A 13,283-nucleotide genomic window follows, 5' to 3' on the forward strand; every position below is an offset into this window, starting at 1 on the left:
GGAAATGATGCCGGTGATAGCCCAACCCACCACCTGTGTGCGGGATACAGCTCCCCCCTCCTTCTTAAGACAGAGGGCGAGAGAGAGAGAGAGAGAGAGTGAAGCGCGCCACCCTTCGCAGGACATATACAGTCTGACTTGGCAAACGCGTGGCGCGTGCGCAGCCGTGCCTGCGCGCGCAGATCTGAAGAAGCGCGAGGCGGTGCCACCTTCCTCCCCCCCCCATCACTTCGTTCATTGGGGAGCCGCGCGTGCAAGCGGGTGGCGTGCGGCGCGCGCTCGCCCTCCCTTTGCTTCTCTTGGATCCTCCCGCTGTGTTGGTTGTTTTGTGAGGAGCAGAGCGGCTCAATGACTGGAGACGAGGGGGGAGCGCCTAGCTGCCGCCTCCGCCGCCATCACCGTCGCCGTCCCATCAGCAGAGCCCCTCAGTTGGCTTCCATCTGAGGAAGACGTAGGGAGCCGCTCCTTTATCGAGATGTGGTGAGGCAGGCAGGAAAGACCCTCCCCCCCGCACCTCTGCTTTGCAACCCCTCCCCCAAACTTCGGGACAGAGGACGGGAAGGAGGAGGATTCGAAGTTGCCGCGCCCCGAAAGGGTGCTTGGACAGAGCCCGACGCCGGAGTAGGTGAGTGAGAGGAGGAAATCAACAATTTGGGATTCATTCCGGCTGACGCCCTGCCTCGGTAGGTAGGTAGGAAGGAAGGAAAAAGGGAAGGATGGAAGGAATTGAACGCTGAATGGGTGTGCCATACTGACCTATGCGAGGTTGAGGGGGAAAGAGATTCTGTCATCGCCCTTGATTCTTCTTGTTCCCCCTCCCACCATTTCCATATCGTTGAATATTGATGTGGAAGGAAGAAGAAAAAAGGTTCCAGGATATGTATAATGAACTTCTGCCTATGTATATACTGTATCGCCTATCTATATGGTATTTTGAATCAGTACTTTGTAATCTGCTACATAAAACTATTCCTAGGAAAAAACACACAAATCTTTAAAACATTGCTCCTTTATGAAGCTGATCCATGTGATCTGAGATTGAGGATACCTATTATATTATCATATTATATACATATTAATAGGAATAGTGTTATTGCTATGCCTTGGGAAACATATTTTGTAAACAGAAATATCGTAGGTTTTTAGGAATCCTGTCCCTCCAACCTGTTCCAATACTAATTTGTCATTGCTGAAGGCATAGCAAAACTTATAGAAGAAACCCAGTGCTATGTTAATGTGTTGACCATGCACTGGAAGTATGATATTATAAGAGATGCATGGAGTGAAGCTTTTGGTGGTGACTTATTGGGTGGGGAAGTGGGTTTCATTTATAAAACTGTTAAGACAGGAAATGGTAATTGGTAGTTTACTGCTATCAATGCCAGAAAATTGGATAAAACAGTAAAGTGTGAGAAAACATTCTAATTCAGGATTCATGTATAAGAGATCAACCATATCAACCGGAATGAGAGGTTGCAATGTATTATCAGTACTGTATACTGTATTATCATAGGCACTTTATGCTGTAAGTATAACATTTTATAGATTAAAATGTCAGTGTCATTTTAATCTCTAAAAGTGTCAGTATCATGAAGAATAGGAGATTTTCAAATAAAAAGCATGATGTGTATTGGAATGCAAAGGGCCACCTGAGCTATATAGATATGACTTCATTGAAATTGTGAAACAGCCACTTTAATACATTGATATTCATGAATTTAAAACTTATTTATCAGGCACATTATACTGTCATTTACAATAAATTAAAAATTAACCGGTCAGCAACTTAAGCCAGTTAAAAAATATATGTTTAAAGGCCTTTTAAAAGATGTGATAGTATCACTTCATCAGAATAACAGAGTTATTTTGGGATCTCTGGGGCTACAAAGAAGGTTTAATTATTTGTCATCATCTGATGAGCCAGTGGAAACTAGGTAGAAGCCTTCAGGTCACCTCAATGAACCATGGAAGGAGCCGGATTAAAAGGACAAAGTGTTTTCTGAGGTAATATTGAACTTAATTGTATGCAACAATTTATGTTTAGCAATAATTTTGCAGTTAATGTAATGCATTTATCATAGACACTATATAATTGGGGTTTTTTTTGAGTGCCATTGTTATTTGGAGGTAATTCCACGTAGAAAACCTTTTAAAAGTATGTTTTACACAAAGTATGTTAGTGGAAACAATATATTCCAACTCAAAAGGTTTATGTAGATGTGTTCTCTGAAGGGCTTGTGCAAGTGCCATCTGTGCATGCGTACATAAAGACAACTAGAACAGTCTTTAACATACAGTAGCTGTGCAAGCCTTTCAAAGGATGTGCCTGAATCAGTGCATTAAAATAATGATTAACTTGTGCTAATACGGTTTGCAAAATGTGTTTATTTTGCATATAGTTCAAGCACATATTAGAGTCATGTAGCCTGGATTTTACCAACATGATTTTTCTAAAAATGATGTAGTTGATTTAGCAAAGTCATAGTAGATGCTCCTATTCCTCACTGAGAAATTAGAAATAAATCTGGATCTAGAAGCTCCTCTAAATTATGATCCAATCCAGAATAAGGAGATCTACTTTCACTTACACAATGAACCCTTTCATTTTGTCTAGATTTATTGTTATTAACTCTCATTTCACAAACCTTACAGACTTTAGGTAGCTATTTAGAAGATGGAGACATAGATTTTAGTGGTAGCACCTTATTCTTGAAATTACTCATGTGGTCATCCACTGGTTTATAGTGAAGGATCACCTTTATGTTGATGATACCAAGTTGCTTGCTATAGACTGAGCTGAGCAGGAGATTGTGTGGAACTGTTAGTCTGGTAACTGAATAATTGAGACGAGACGAAACACCATAATGAAAGTTATGGATTTATCAGAACTCATATGGCTTTATGTTACTTCCATCTGTAGCTCTAAAGAAACACATGTAAATTTGTGGTTCCTCCTAGCCTTACAGTTCCTGAAGGAATAACAGGTGGAAGGTATGGCTAGGAGGCTCTTTGACTAATTTGTTTGGTGCACTAATGGTGAATTTCTTTAAAGTTACAGTTTGCTAATAATCTTTGGGATTGTCTTAAGTTGTGTTTAAAATACAGGTAGTCTGCTTATAACCAACTGGTCTGTACAGTGACTATTCAGGGTTATGTCGGCATGCTGAAAAAGTGACTGCAACTGATCCTTGTTATTGCAACATATTGGCAGTCATGTGATTGAGATTCAGACACTTTACGACTGTTCCAGCATTCTGTAGTCACCTGATTGCCATTTCCATGCTTCATAGCCAGCTTCTGACTATCAGTGGAGAAGCTTGTAGTAAAATTGAAACTCATAGTCATGTGATATCTTGCTTAGCAACCATGATGGAAATGAAGTCACAAGTCTGTCATGGATACATGATATTTTGCTTAATAACTCCATTACTTAGTGACAGAATTGCTGGTCTTAATTGTGCTCAAGGTTTGATCATTAAATGAGGTCTCCCTATATTTAGTTTTGATGACTCCAGTTATGCAATTTTGTTAATGAATTTACATACAAAGAAGACTTTTTTCATCTTTGCTGTGGGATTGCAATTATATTTGAAAATGGATAATTTTTAAAGCACAGTATGAAGCAAAATATTGATTGCCAACATTCATAATTAATTAACCTCTTACAAATTTTGCCTGATTCCAATTGGACTGCAATTGATCAGCCAAATTAGTAGTAAATCAGACAATATCAGAAATATAATGGCTGGGCCGAGGTGGTGCAGTGGGTAGTGTGCAGTAGTGCAGGTCACTAAAGCTGACTGCTAGAACTGCAAGTCAGCAGTTCAGATCTCATCACCGGCTCAAGGTTGATTCAGCCTTCCATCCTTCCGAGGTGGGTAAAATGAGGACTCGGATTGTTGCAAGCCACCCTGAGTCTAAGGAGAACAGCAGCACAAAAAAAATTTGAATAAATAAATAAATAAATAAATAAATAAATAAATAAATAAATAAATAATTTACTAAATGTTGATTCAGATTACAGTATATTGTTTTTCTAGCAATGTAAATAATTGGGAATGAGACCATTGTTTTATTCTGGACAATTCTGATATATTTGCTGAATTATGTATCTGTTGTCAGTCTACCGGTGATTTAATCAGAAATAACCAATTTGAGGTTACTGACATGAAAACAGTTATTCTCCTTTTATATATAAAAAGAATCCCAAAAGAAGAATAAATATAAACATACAGACACAAATATCAGTTACAAGTTGCCAATTCAAGCAGAAATTGATTTTGGAAATTTCTTCTCCACCACAAAATATGTGAAAGTAATACACATAAATATGCATAGATGTGAAAAAAATGTGTAACAGAGAGGTCATACTCCATAGTGGCCAAGATAAGAAAAGTAACCTTTATAGATATATTTAACTTAATTAGCAGAACCATTTTCAGTCTGGGTTCAACAAAGCTAGGCTCAACAAAGAGACAGTATGAGTGATGTGGGTTATGACCTTGAAAATCTTATGAGGCATGGGCCAAGTTACCTGTGGAATCGTCTTTGTCTCATTCATTGTCCCATCCCACTTGGCCAGGCAAGGAAAGTATGTTGCAGGCTGAATTGTGACTTGCAGAGTCCAGGAGAGAGCCTTCTTTGCAGTTGCTCCTGCCCTCTGGAACATTCCGCCTCTCCTCGAGCAAGGCAGGTTCCCTCTTGACTAGTCCTTTGAAATATCTGAAGACCAGGCTCTGAGACAGCCTTGGTGCTCATACAGGAGTACACAGCCATGGGGCTGGTTAGTGTCTTGAAGGCCTTCCCAGGTTTTAAATATAATTATATTTAGCTTTTATGTTTTAGATTTTAGTTGTGCACTGACAAGATTCACTCTGTGAGATTTTCTAAATTTGACAGAAATAAATAAATAAAATTGATTGCCCTTGTGTGCCCTTCTTTGGAAGGCTTGGAACAGAGGTGACGTAGCTGTCCTGGTTCTTTTGGATCCCTTGTCGGCTTTTGACATTATCAAGCATGGTATCTTTCTGGTCTAGCTTTGAGTCATAGGAGGCACAATTTTACAGTGATTCATCTCTTTGCAGGATCACTTCCAATCAGTATTGTATAGGAAATGCCCAACCTTAAGTTTCTATATCATGGAGTGCCTCAAAACTTTGATCTCTCACTTCTCCTTTTTTACATAAAGCTGTTGGAAAAGATTATTTGTTGGCAAGGGATGCATTATCATTATGCTTATGATAATTCAATTGTATTTTATCACCTCTTACTGATAAAGGAAATAATGGTGTTTAGATACTGTCCAAGTGCTTGGAGTATGTAAAGGTTTGGATAGGGAGATGCCAGTTTAGAGCTATCCCTAGTAAGGAGGAGTAGCTCTGGGTTTTTAATATCCCCAGCAAAATGTATTTGTTTCTTGATGGGATTGCACTTTCCTTCACAAAGCTGGTGTAAAATTTGAAGGTCCTCCTGGACTTATAATTCTTGTTTAAGGAGCAGATGGCAGCCATAGTCAGGGGTATCTGCACAGATCATCTTCTATGCCAGTTGCACTCATTCTAGGTATGGAGATTTGACATCAGGCTGCCCTTAAAGACTTTTCAGAAATAAAAAGTGATACTTCAGATCACAGAGAAGGAGAGGAAGGTAGTCCTTTTTTACTTTTTGCATTTTGCATATTTGGAATTCAAGGAGAAGGGGGAGATTTAACTGGCTGGAACAGACAAAGGGAAGGATAAAAACAGGAAAAAGCCATTTTAATTTGCACTTCAGATCACAGAGAAGGAGAGGAAGGTAGTCCTTTTTTACTTTTTGCATTTTGCAATTCAAGGAGAAGGGGGAGATTTAACTGGCTGGAACAGACAAAGGGAAGGATAAAAACAGGAAAAAGCCATTTTAATTTGCACTTCAGATCACAGAGAAGGAGAGGAAGGTAGTCCTTTTTTACTTTTTGCATTTTGCATTTTTGGAATTCAAGGAGAAGGGGGAGATTTAACTGGCTGGAACAGACAAAGGGAAGGATAAAAACAGGAAAAAGCCATTTTAATTTGCACTTCAGATCACAGAGAAGGAGAGGAAGGTAGTCCTTTTTTACTTTTTGCTTTTTGCATATTTGGAATTCAAGGAGAAGGGGGAGATTTAACTGGCTGGAACAGACAAAGGGAAGGATAAAAACAGGAAAAAGCCATTTTAATTTGCACTTCAGATCACAGAGAAGGAGAGGAAGGTAGTCCTTTTTTACTTTTTGCATTTTGCAATTCAAGGAGAAGGGGGAGATTTAACTGGCTGGAACAGACAAAGGGAAGGATAAAAACAGGAAAAAGCCATTTTAATTTGCACTTCAGATCACAGAGAAGGAGAGGAAGGTAGTCCTTTTTTACTTTTTGCATTTTGCATTTTTGGAATTCAAGGAGAAGGGGGAGATTTAACTGGCTGGAACAGACAAAGGGAAGGATAAAAACAGGAAAAAGCCAGTTTAATTTGCACTTCAGATCACAGAGAAGGAGAGGAAGGTAGTCCTTTTTTACTTTTTGCATTTTGCAATTCAAGGAGAAGGGGGAGATTTAACTGGCTGGAACAGACAAAGGGAAGGATAAAAACAGGAAAAAGCCATTTTAATTTGCACTTCAGATCACAGAGAAGGAGAGGAAGGTAGTGGCCCGCACGCCTAACGGCGCACGAATCATATAACTATAAACCAAAATCAGCAAAGTTTGGTAGCAATAGGGGGTGTGGATTTTATTGCTAAGTACTTGTATTTCAATACATTGTTAAGATGACTGGCTTGGTGCAGTGTAACACTTGTTTGGCTGTTGTCTTCCGTAGTACCTTGTGGAACTTGGGGTACTGCCCTCTTTGCATTAGGACATCTAGGTTAGATGGCGAGATCTCTAGATTGCAGTCCTTAGTTTGTAGCTTGCAGTCAGAAGTGGAAAGATTGTCCCAGCCATGTGCTGTAATGCAGCCATGTGTCCAGCCTCCACTTCCACAGCGCCACCCGAGGAGGAGGGCTGTGTGGACAACTGTCGGTTCAGGAAGATTGCGTGCAGTTGAGCAAAAACATAGTAATTTTGGTCTCTCTTTATCAAATTCCTATACTGTTCTTGCGGATTTAAATAGTAAGGATGTTGGAGATATTAGCAAGGCCCCTCAGGCAGAGAATGAGGGGATATTCAAAGGGGAAGTTGTTGTAAATGTCACCAAACCATCAAGTGCAGTTAGTAGAAATATAAAGAGGACACATTTTCTTGTGGGTGATTCGACTGTTAGAGGTGTTGATTTGGGACAGAGTAAGGACGTGGTGAAGGTGCTGAGGTGTCTCCCAGGGGCCACTGCCAGCAGGGACAGGAGGAGGATTACAAACATTGTCAAGGCTGTGAGTAAAGGTAATAACATTGATGTGGTGGTGCATCTTGGCACAAATGATTTGTCCCAGAGAAATGTCAATGTAGTAAAAAGAGATTTTCAATGTCTAAGTGTGGAGCTGGGTAAAATAGCAGATTCAGTTACTTTCTCAGAGGTGTTACCGGTTTGTGGCCAAGAGGATAAAACAACGTGTATCATAGAGTTTAATGTGTGGTTAAAGCAGTGGTGTAAAGCTGAAGGTTTTGGCTATGTAAGTCATGATGTCAGTAGGTGGTCTAATAGGGAGTTGTTTAAGAGGGATGGTTTGCATCCATCATACAGAGGTACCCAGGTACTCGGTGAGGAATTCAGAACTTTTTTGGACAGGCATTTAAACTAGGTAAAGGGGACAGAGATGTAACTGATGTGGGTGATTTCTGTCCCCGACCAATGAGGATAAAGCAGTTTTTGGAAGCTTATGAAAAGGGAGCTGCAAATAAAATAGATGTAGTTGTTGATGATAAGGGGCAAACTAATAATGAAAATAATGTTCTTCGTGTAATGTGCACGAATGCTCGAAGCTTGAGCAACAAGCTCTGTGAATTAATGGCCATAATATCTAGAGATAATTTGGACCTGGTTGCCATAACTGAGACATGGTTTAAGGATTCTAATGAATGGGAAATATCCATACCAGGATATACACTGTATAGGAAGGATAGAATAGAGAGAAGGGGAGGTGGAGTAGCCATTTATGTTAAAGAAACTCTAAAAACAACACTAATTCAAAATACATGTCAAGATCTAGAGACCCTCTGGATTTGCATGCAAAATAAAGACGGTTCTGTCATTAGAATTGGGGTGATCTATAGGCCTCCAGGGCAATCTGAGGAATATGACAACAAGATGGTGGATGAAATTACCCAAATGGCAGTAAAGGGAGATATTGTGGTTATGGGTGATTTCAACATGCCTGATGTTGACTGGAATATCCCCAGTGCCCTTACAAGCAAAAGTAAGAATATAGTAGAGGCCTTTACAGGAGCAGCTCTGGCACAGCTGGTTAAGACACCAACTAGAGGGGAGAATATTCTAGATTTAGTTTTTACGAATGGGAATTGGGTTTCAGATGTCAAGGTGGGAGAAAATTTAGGTTGCAGTGACCATCTATGTTTGTGGTTTGATGTAAAAACTCATTGTGAGCAATCCTATAATGCAACCAAAGTATTGGATTTCAGAAAAACAAATTTTAATGCAATGGGGGAATATTTAGATAATGAATTAAAGGGGAGGGATAAAATGGCAGGAGCGAGCACCCAGTGGACTGTATTTAAAAAGGCCATCTTAAAAGCCACTGGACTGTATGTAAGACAAATAACTAAAGGTAAAAGGAAGAAGAAACCGCTATGGTTTAGCAATGATGTAAGGACTATAGTCAATGAAAAAAAGGCTGCCTATAGGAGGTATAAAGAGTCTGGAAGTATAGCTGATAGGGAGGTGTATAAAATGAGACAGAAGGAGGCGAAACAGATAATATATGCTGCTAAAGCCTCAAAAGAGGAAGAAATTGCCAAATCTCTAAAGAAGGGGGATAAAACCTTCTTCAGATATATTAGTGATAAGAAGAAGAAAAACTGCGGCATCACGAAGCTTAGTACCGGGAAAAATACATGCATTAATGGGAATAAGGAGATCGCTGACCATTTCAATAGCTACTTCTGTTCAGTTTTCTCAAAAGACACCTTACAAAATAATACTATAGAGGGATATAGCATTGCCTCCAACTGTACGGATTCAGCTCCAGTGATCTTAGAAGCCGATGTCTTAGAAGAACTTGAACGATTAAAGATAAATAAGGCAATGGGTCCAGATGGCATCCACCCCAGAGTTCTTAAAGAACTCAGATCTGTCATTGCTACCCCCCTGACTGATTTGTTTAACCAATCCTTGTTAACAGGAGATGTTCCTGAGGATTGGAGAATGGCAAGTGTTGTGCCTATCCACAAGAAGGGCAGTAGAGAAGAAGCTGGTAACTACAGGCCAGTTAGCTTGACATCAGTTGTCGTTAAAATGATGGAGACTCTACTGAAAAAGAGGATAAATCAGCACCTAAAAAACAATAACTTATTGGACCCAAATCAGCATGGCTTTACTGAAGGCAAATCGTGTCAGACTAATCTCATTGATTTCTTTGACTATGTCACAAAGGTGTTGGATGAAGGTGGTGCCGTGGATATTGCCTACCTGGACTTCAGCAAAGCCTTTGATACGGTTCCACATAAAGAGCTGATAGATAAATTAGTGAAGATTGGACTTAATCCCTGGATAGTTCAATGGATTTGCAGCTGGCTGAAGCATAGACACCAGAGGGTTGTTGTGAATGGCGAGTATTCTGAGCAGAGTCAGGTTACAAGCGGTGTGCCACAAGGGTCTGTTCTGGGTCCTATTCTTTTTAATATGTTTGTGAGTGACATAGGGGAAGGTCTGGTAGGGAAGGTTTGCCTATTTGCCGATGACTCTAAAGTGTGCAATAGGGTTGATATTACTGGAGGCGTCGGCAATATGGTAAATGATTTAGCTTTACTAGATAAATGGTCAAAGCAATGGAAACTGCAGTTTAATGTTTCCAAATGTAAAATAATGCACTTGGGGAAAAGGAATCCTCAATCTGACTATTGTATTGGCAGTTCTGTGTTAGCAAATACTTCAAAAGAAAAGGATTTAGGCGTAGTGATTTCTGACAGTCTCAAAATGGGTGAACAGTGCAGTCAGGCAGTAGGGAAAGCAAGTAGGATGCTTGGCTGCATAGCTAGAGGTATAACAAGCAGGAAGAGGGAGATTATGATCCCGCTATATAGAATGCTGGTGAGACCACATTTGGAATACTGTGTTCAGTTCTGGAGACCTCACCTACAAAAAGATATTGACAAAATTGAACGGGTCCAAAAACGGGCTACAAGAATGGTGGAAGGTCTTAAGTATAAAACGTATCAGGAAAGACTTAATGAACTCAATCTGTATAGTCTGGAGGACAGAAGGAAAAGGGGGGACATGATCGAAACATTTAAATATATTAAAGGGTTAAATAAGGTCCAGGAGGGAAGTGTTTTTAATAGGAAAGTGAACACAAGAACAAGGGGACACAATCTGAGGTTAGTTGGGGGAAAGATCAAAAGCAACATGAGAAAATATTATTTTACTGAAAGAGTAGTAGATCCTTGGAACAAACTTCCAGCAGACGTGGTAGATAAATCCACAGTAACTGAATTTAAACATGCCTGGGATAAACATCTATCCATCCTAAGATAAAATACAGAAAATAGTATAAGGGCAGACTAGATGGACAATGGGGTCTTTTTCTGCCGTCAGACTTCTATGTTTCTATACTGAATGCAGCAGTGGATACAGTGTTGGGTATCCCCTGTTTTATACATGTCAACCCAATCTTGTGTGAGCTGCATTGTCTTTGACTGTTTACAAGCACAATCTGTGCTTTGACTCTTGACCAGCACAGTTAAGGTGCTGGTTATCATCTTTAAAGCTTTACATGGCATAGTTATATGTGGGAGTACTTCTCTCTGAGGATATCTGCCCATCCCACCAAGATGGATAGAATAGCTCAAGATCTCTTCCTTTAAATACTGCTATCTAAAGGACCTAGGAAATATGCCATTTCTATGGTGGTCCTAAACTTGCAGAAGAGCTTTCCCTTGGCAGTCTGACAGGCCCTCACATTTTTACCTTCCAGAAAAGTTATAAAAATCTGATTCTCCCTCAGGCACCGGGGTAGAATGCAGTAGAAGCCTGTAGTTGATTTTCTGTAGCGCCTTAGTAAAGTTGACTGAGATACTAAGTTTTAGATTTTTAAAATAATTTTCATTGTGTGAGATTTTATTATTGTTGTGAGCAGCCCAGCGTTGTATTGTAACATGGGCAATACACACACACACATATGTATAATATTATTTATAATTAATTACCCATATGTTATCCCCATTTATAAAATAAATTGATTATCATCTGTCTACATTAATTCCGCTTCTCACACATAAACCCCACAGTCACAGAAAAAAATCCACCTTTTAATGAAAAAAAGCAAAAGAAAAAAAGACTCCCTAGGATGATAGATTTGATGGGAAATAGTAGCTGAATTGGGGAAGAGTAAAAATGGAAAGGGGAAACCAAACTAGAAGTGAGTAAAGAAAGGAAACTACAAAGGAAAGAAAAGAGGGAAAAGTTCTGTTTTAAAAATTACAGAAATTCATCAGGCAGGTAATCTTCAGTGGCATTCTTTTCCCCCCTGTAGTATCTGCAGACATTTGCTCCTCTGCCCATTGGCTTGCTTTCAACAGCCTTTTAAAAATTCTCTATATTCATTGAATTAATAACTTTCTATCTTCCTTTTACTTATAGACATGCAATTTAAAGGTACATACTAATGCAAGGAAAAAACTTCTGTTGGCATTACATAAATATATTAGTAACATGTTTTAGATGCTGAACTGAAAATGTTATAAGAAACTTCCTGATATCTGATTTTCTTTAAATGATGAACCTACACAGATGTAAAATGGATCTTACGTATTCTACATTTAAAGTAAGTTTTATTGAAATGGCATTTATTTTGATGTCACTGAAAATTTATATACAGTGGTACCTCTACTTAAGAACGCCTCTACTTAAGACCTTTTCTAGATAAGAACCGTGTGTCCAAGATTTTTTGAGAGAGAACCATTTCTACTGAAGAACCGGAGTCCGGAAAACTTTCCCAGGAAATTTGAATGTGGCACGATGACCCGGCTAGTTTCCTACCATTCCCCCTTTAATCCTGGCCATTTCTGGGCTGCCAGAGGAGCCTTTTGGTGGCGCTCCCCCTCTCGGCCGCCTGGTTTTCTGTCTCTGTGTGGAAGGCAGCCTCACGGCGGGTGTATGGGAGGCGCACGCTCCTCCTTGCCGCCTCAGTCCCTCTTTTTCTTTTAAGCCTTGAAGTTTTGGATTTTTTTGATTCCCCCCACCTTATCCTCTTCCTTCGGCAGTGACTGTCCTTCTTCTCCTCTTCTTCTCCCTCCTCCTCCCACCCAAATTCCGAGCTTTTATTTCTTTCCTAATGGGTTTGCATGCATGATTTGCTTTTACATTGATTCCTAGGGGAAAAATTGCTTCTACTTACAAACTTTTCTACTTAAGAACCTGGTCACGGAATGGATTAAGTTTGTAAGTAGAGATATCACTGTATATCTATTTCAAATTCTTGTTTGAAACCTGTCTTCTATTGTTGCTTTAATATTTTAGACAAATCTCCTGATAAGCCTTATAAATAAGTAGCAATCTATAGATCTACCTAGAAATAAATTCCATGGATTAGTGAGACTTACTGGAACATATTAGTGAATAATAATTCACTAATTATTCATGGTCCCACAAGTTTTTGGATGCTACCAATTTTGTTTATTCATCCTGATTATCACTAGTTCAATTTGAAACTCAGTTGTACTTATTTCAAACATACTGATTTTAACTAATATAATTTTGGAGAAATCTGATGAAGCAGCAATGTTGGGTTTTGGATAATGAATGTATCCTGAAATTAGGTTCCTGAAATACCTGTAAATCTTAGGAGGGTCTTAAGCGTTTATTGATCACATTCCTATAACTAAAACATTAAAGTCTGGATGTTTCAAATATTATTTCTGGATGTGTTTATAAGGATGCAGCCAAAGGAGCTTTACAAGTATCATATGATATTCGCTTTCTAATAGATAGAACGGTCATATACTGTGTGGTAAGTTATGTGGAAGAGTTAAGGAAATGCCTTGAATCTTCTGATTTGCCTCAAGGAGTAACTCTTTCAGAATTTCTCAGCTGGGGTTCTGCAAAATTCTTGGGTTCCATGAGAGGTCACAAGGATTTCCTTGGGAGATGATGATTTACTTGAAAAA

At 39.3% G+C, this 13,283-nt stretch overlaps 1 protein-coding gene across 1 annotated transcript in view; it reads left to right on the forward strand.

Moving 5' to 3' along the window:
• Positions 1 to 253: 253 nt before the first annotated feature.
• The window catches only part of TANC2 (tetratricopeptide repeat, ankyrin repeat and coiled-coil containing 2), a 257,730-nt gene continuing 244,700 nt past the window's right edge, over positions 254 to 13,283 (forward strand). Inside the window, exon 1 of the mRNA XM_070729274.1 lies at positions 254 to 625. The gene's annotated coding sequence lies outside the window, so the exon portion shown is untranslated. The remainder of the gene's footprint in view (positions 626 to 13,283) is intronic.

This window comes from Erythrolamprus reginae, chromosome Z (genome assembly GCF_031021105.1).
Source record: "Erythrolamprus reginae isolate rEryReg1 chromosome Z, rEryReg1.hap1, whole genome shotgun sequence".
NCBI classification, from domain to species: domain Eukaryota; kingdom Metazoa; phylum Chordata; class Lepidosauria; order Squamata; family Dipsadidae; genus Erythrolamprus; species Erythrolamprus reginae.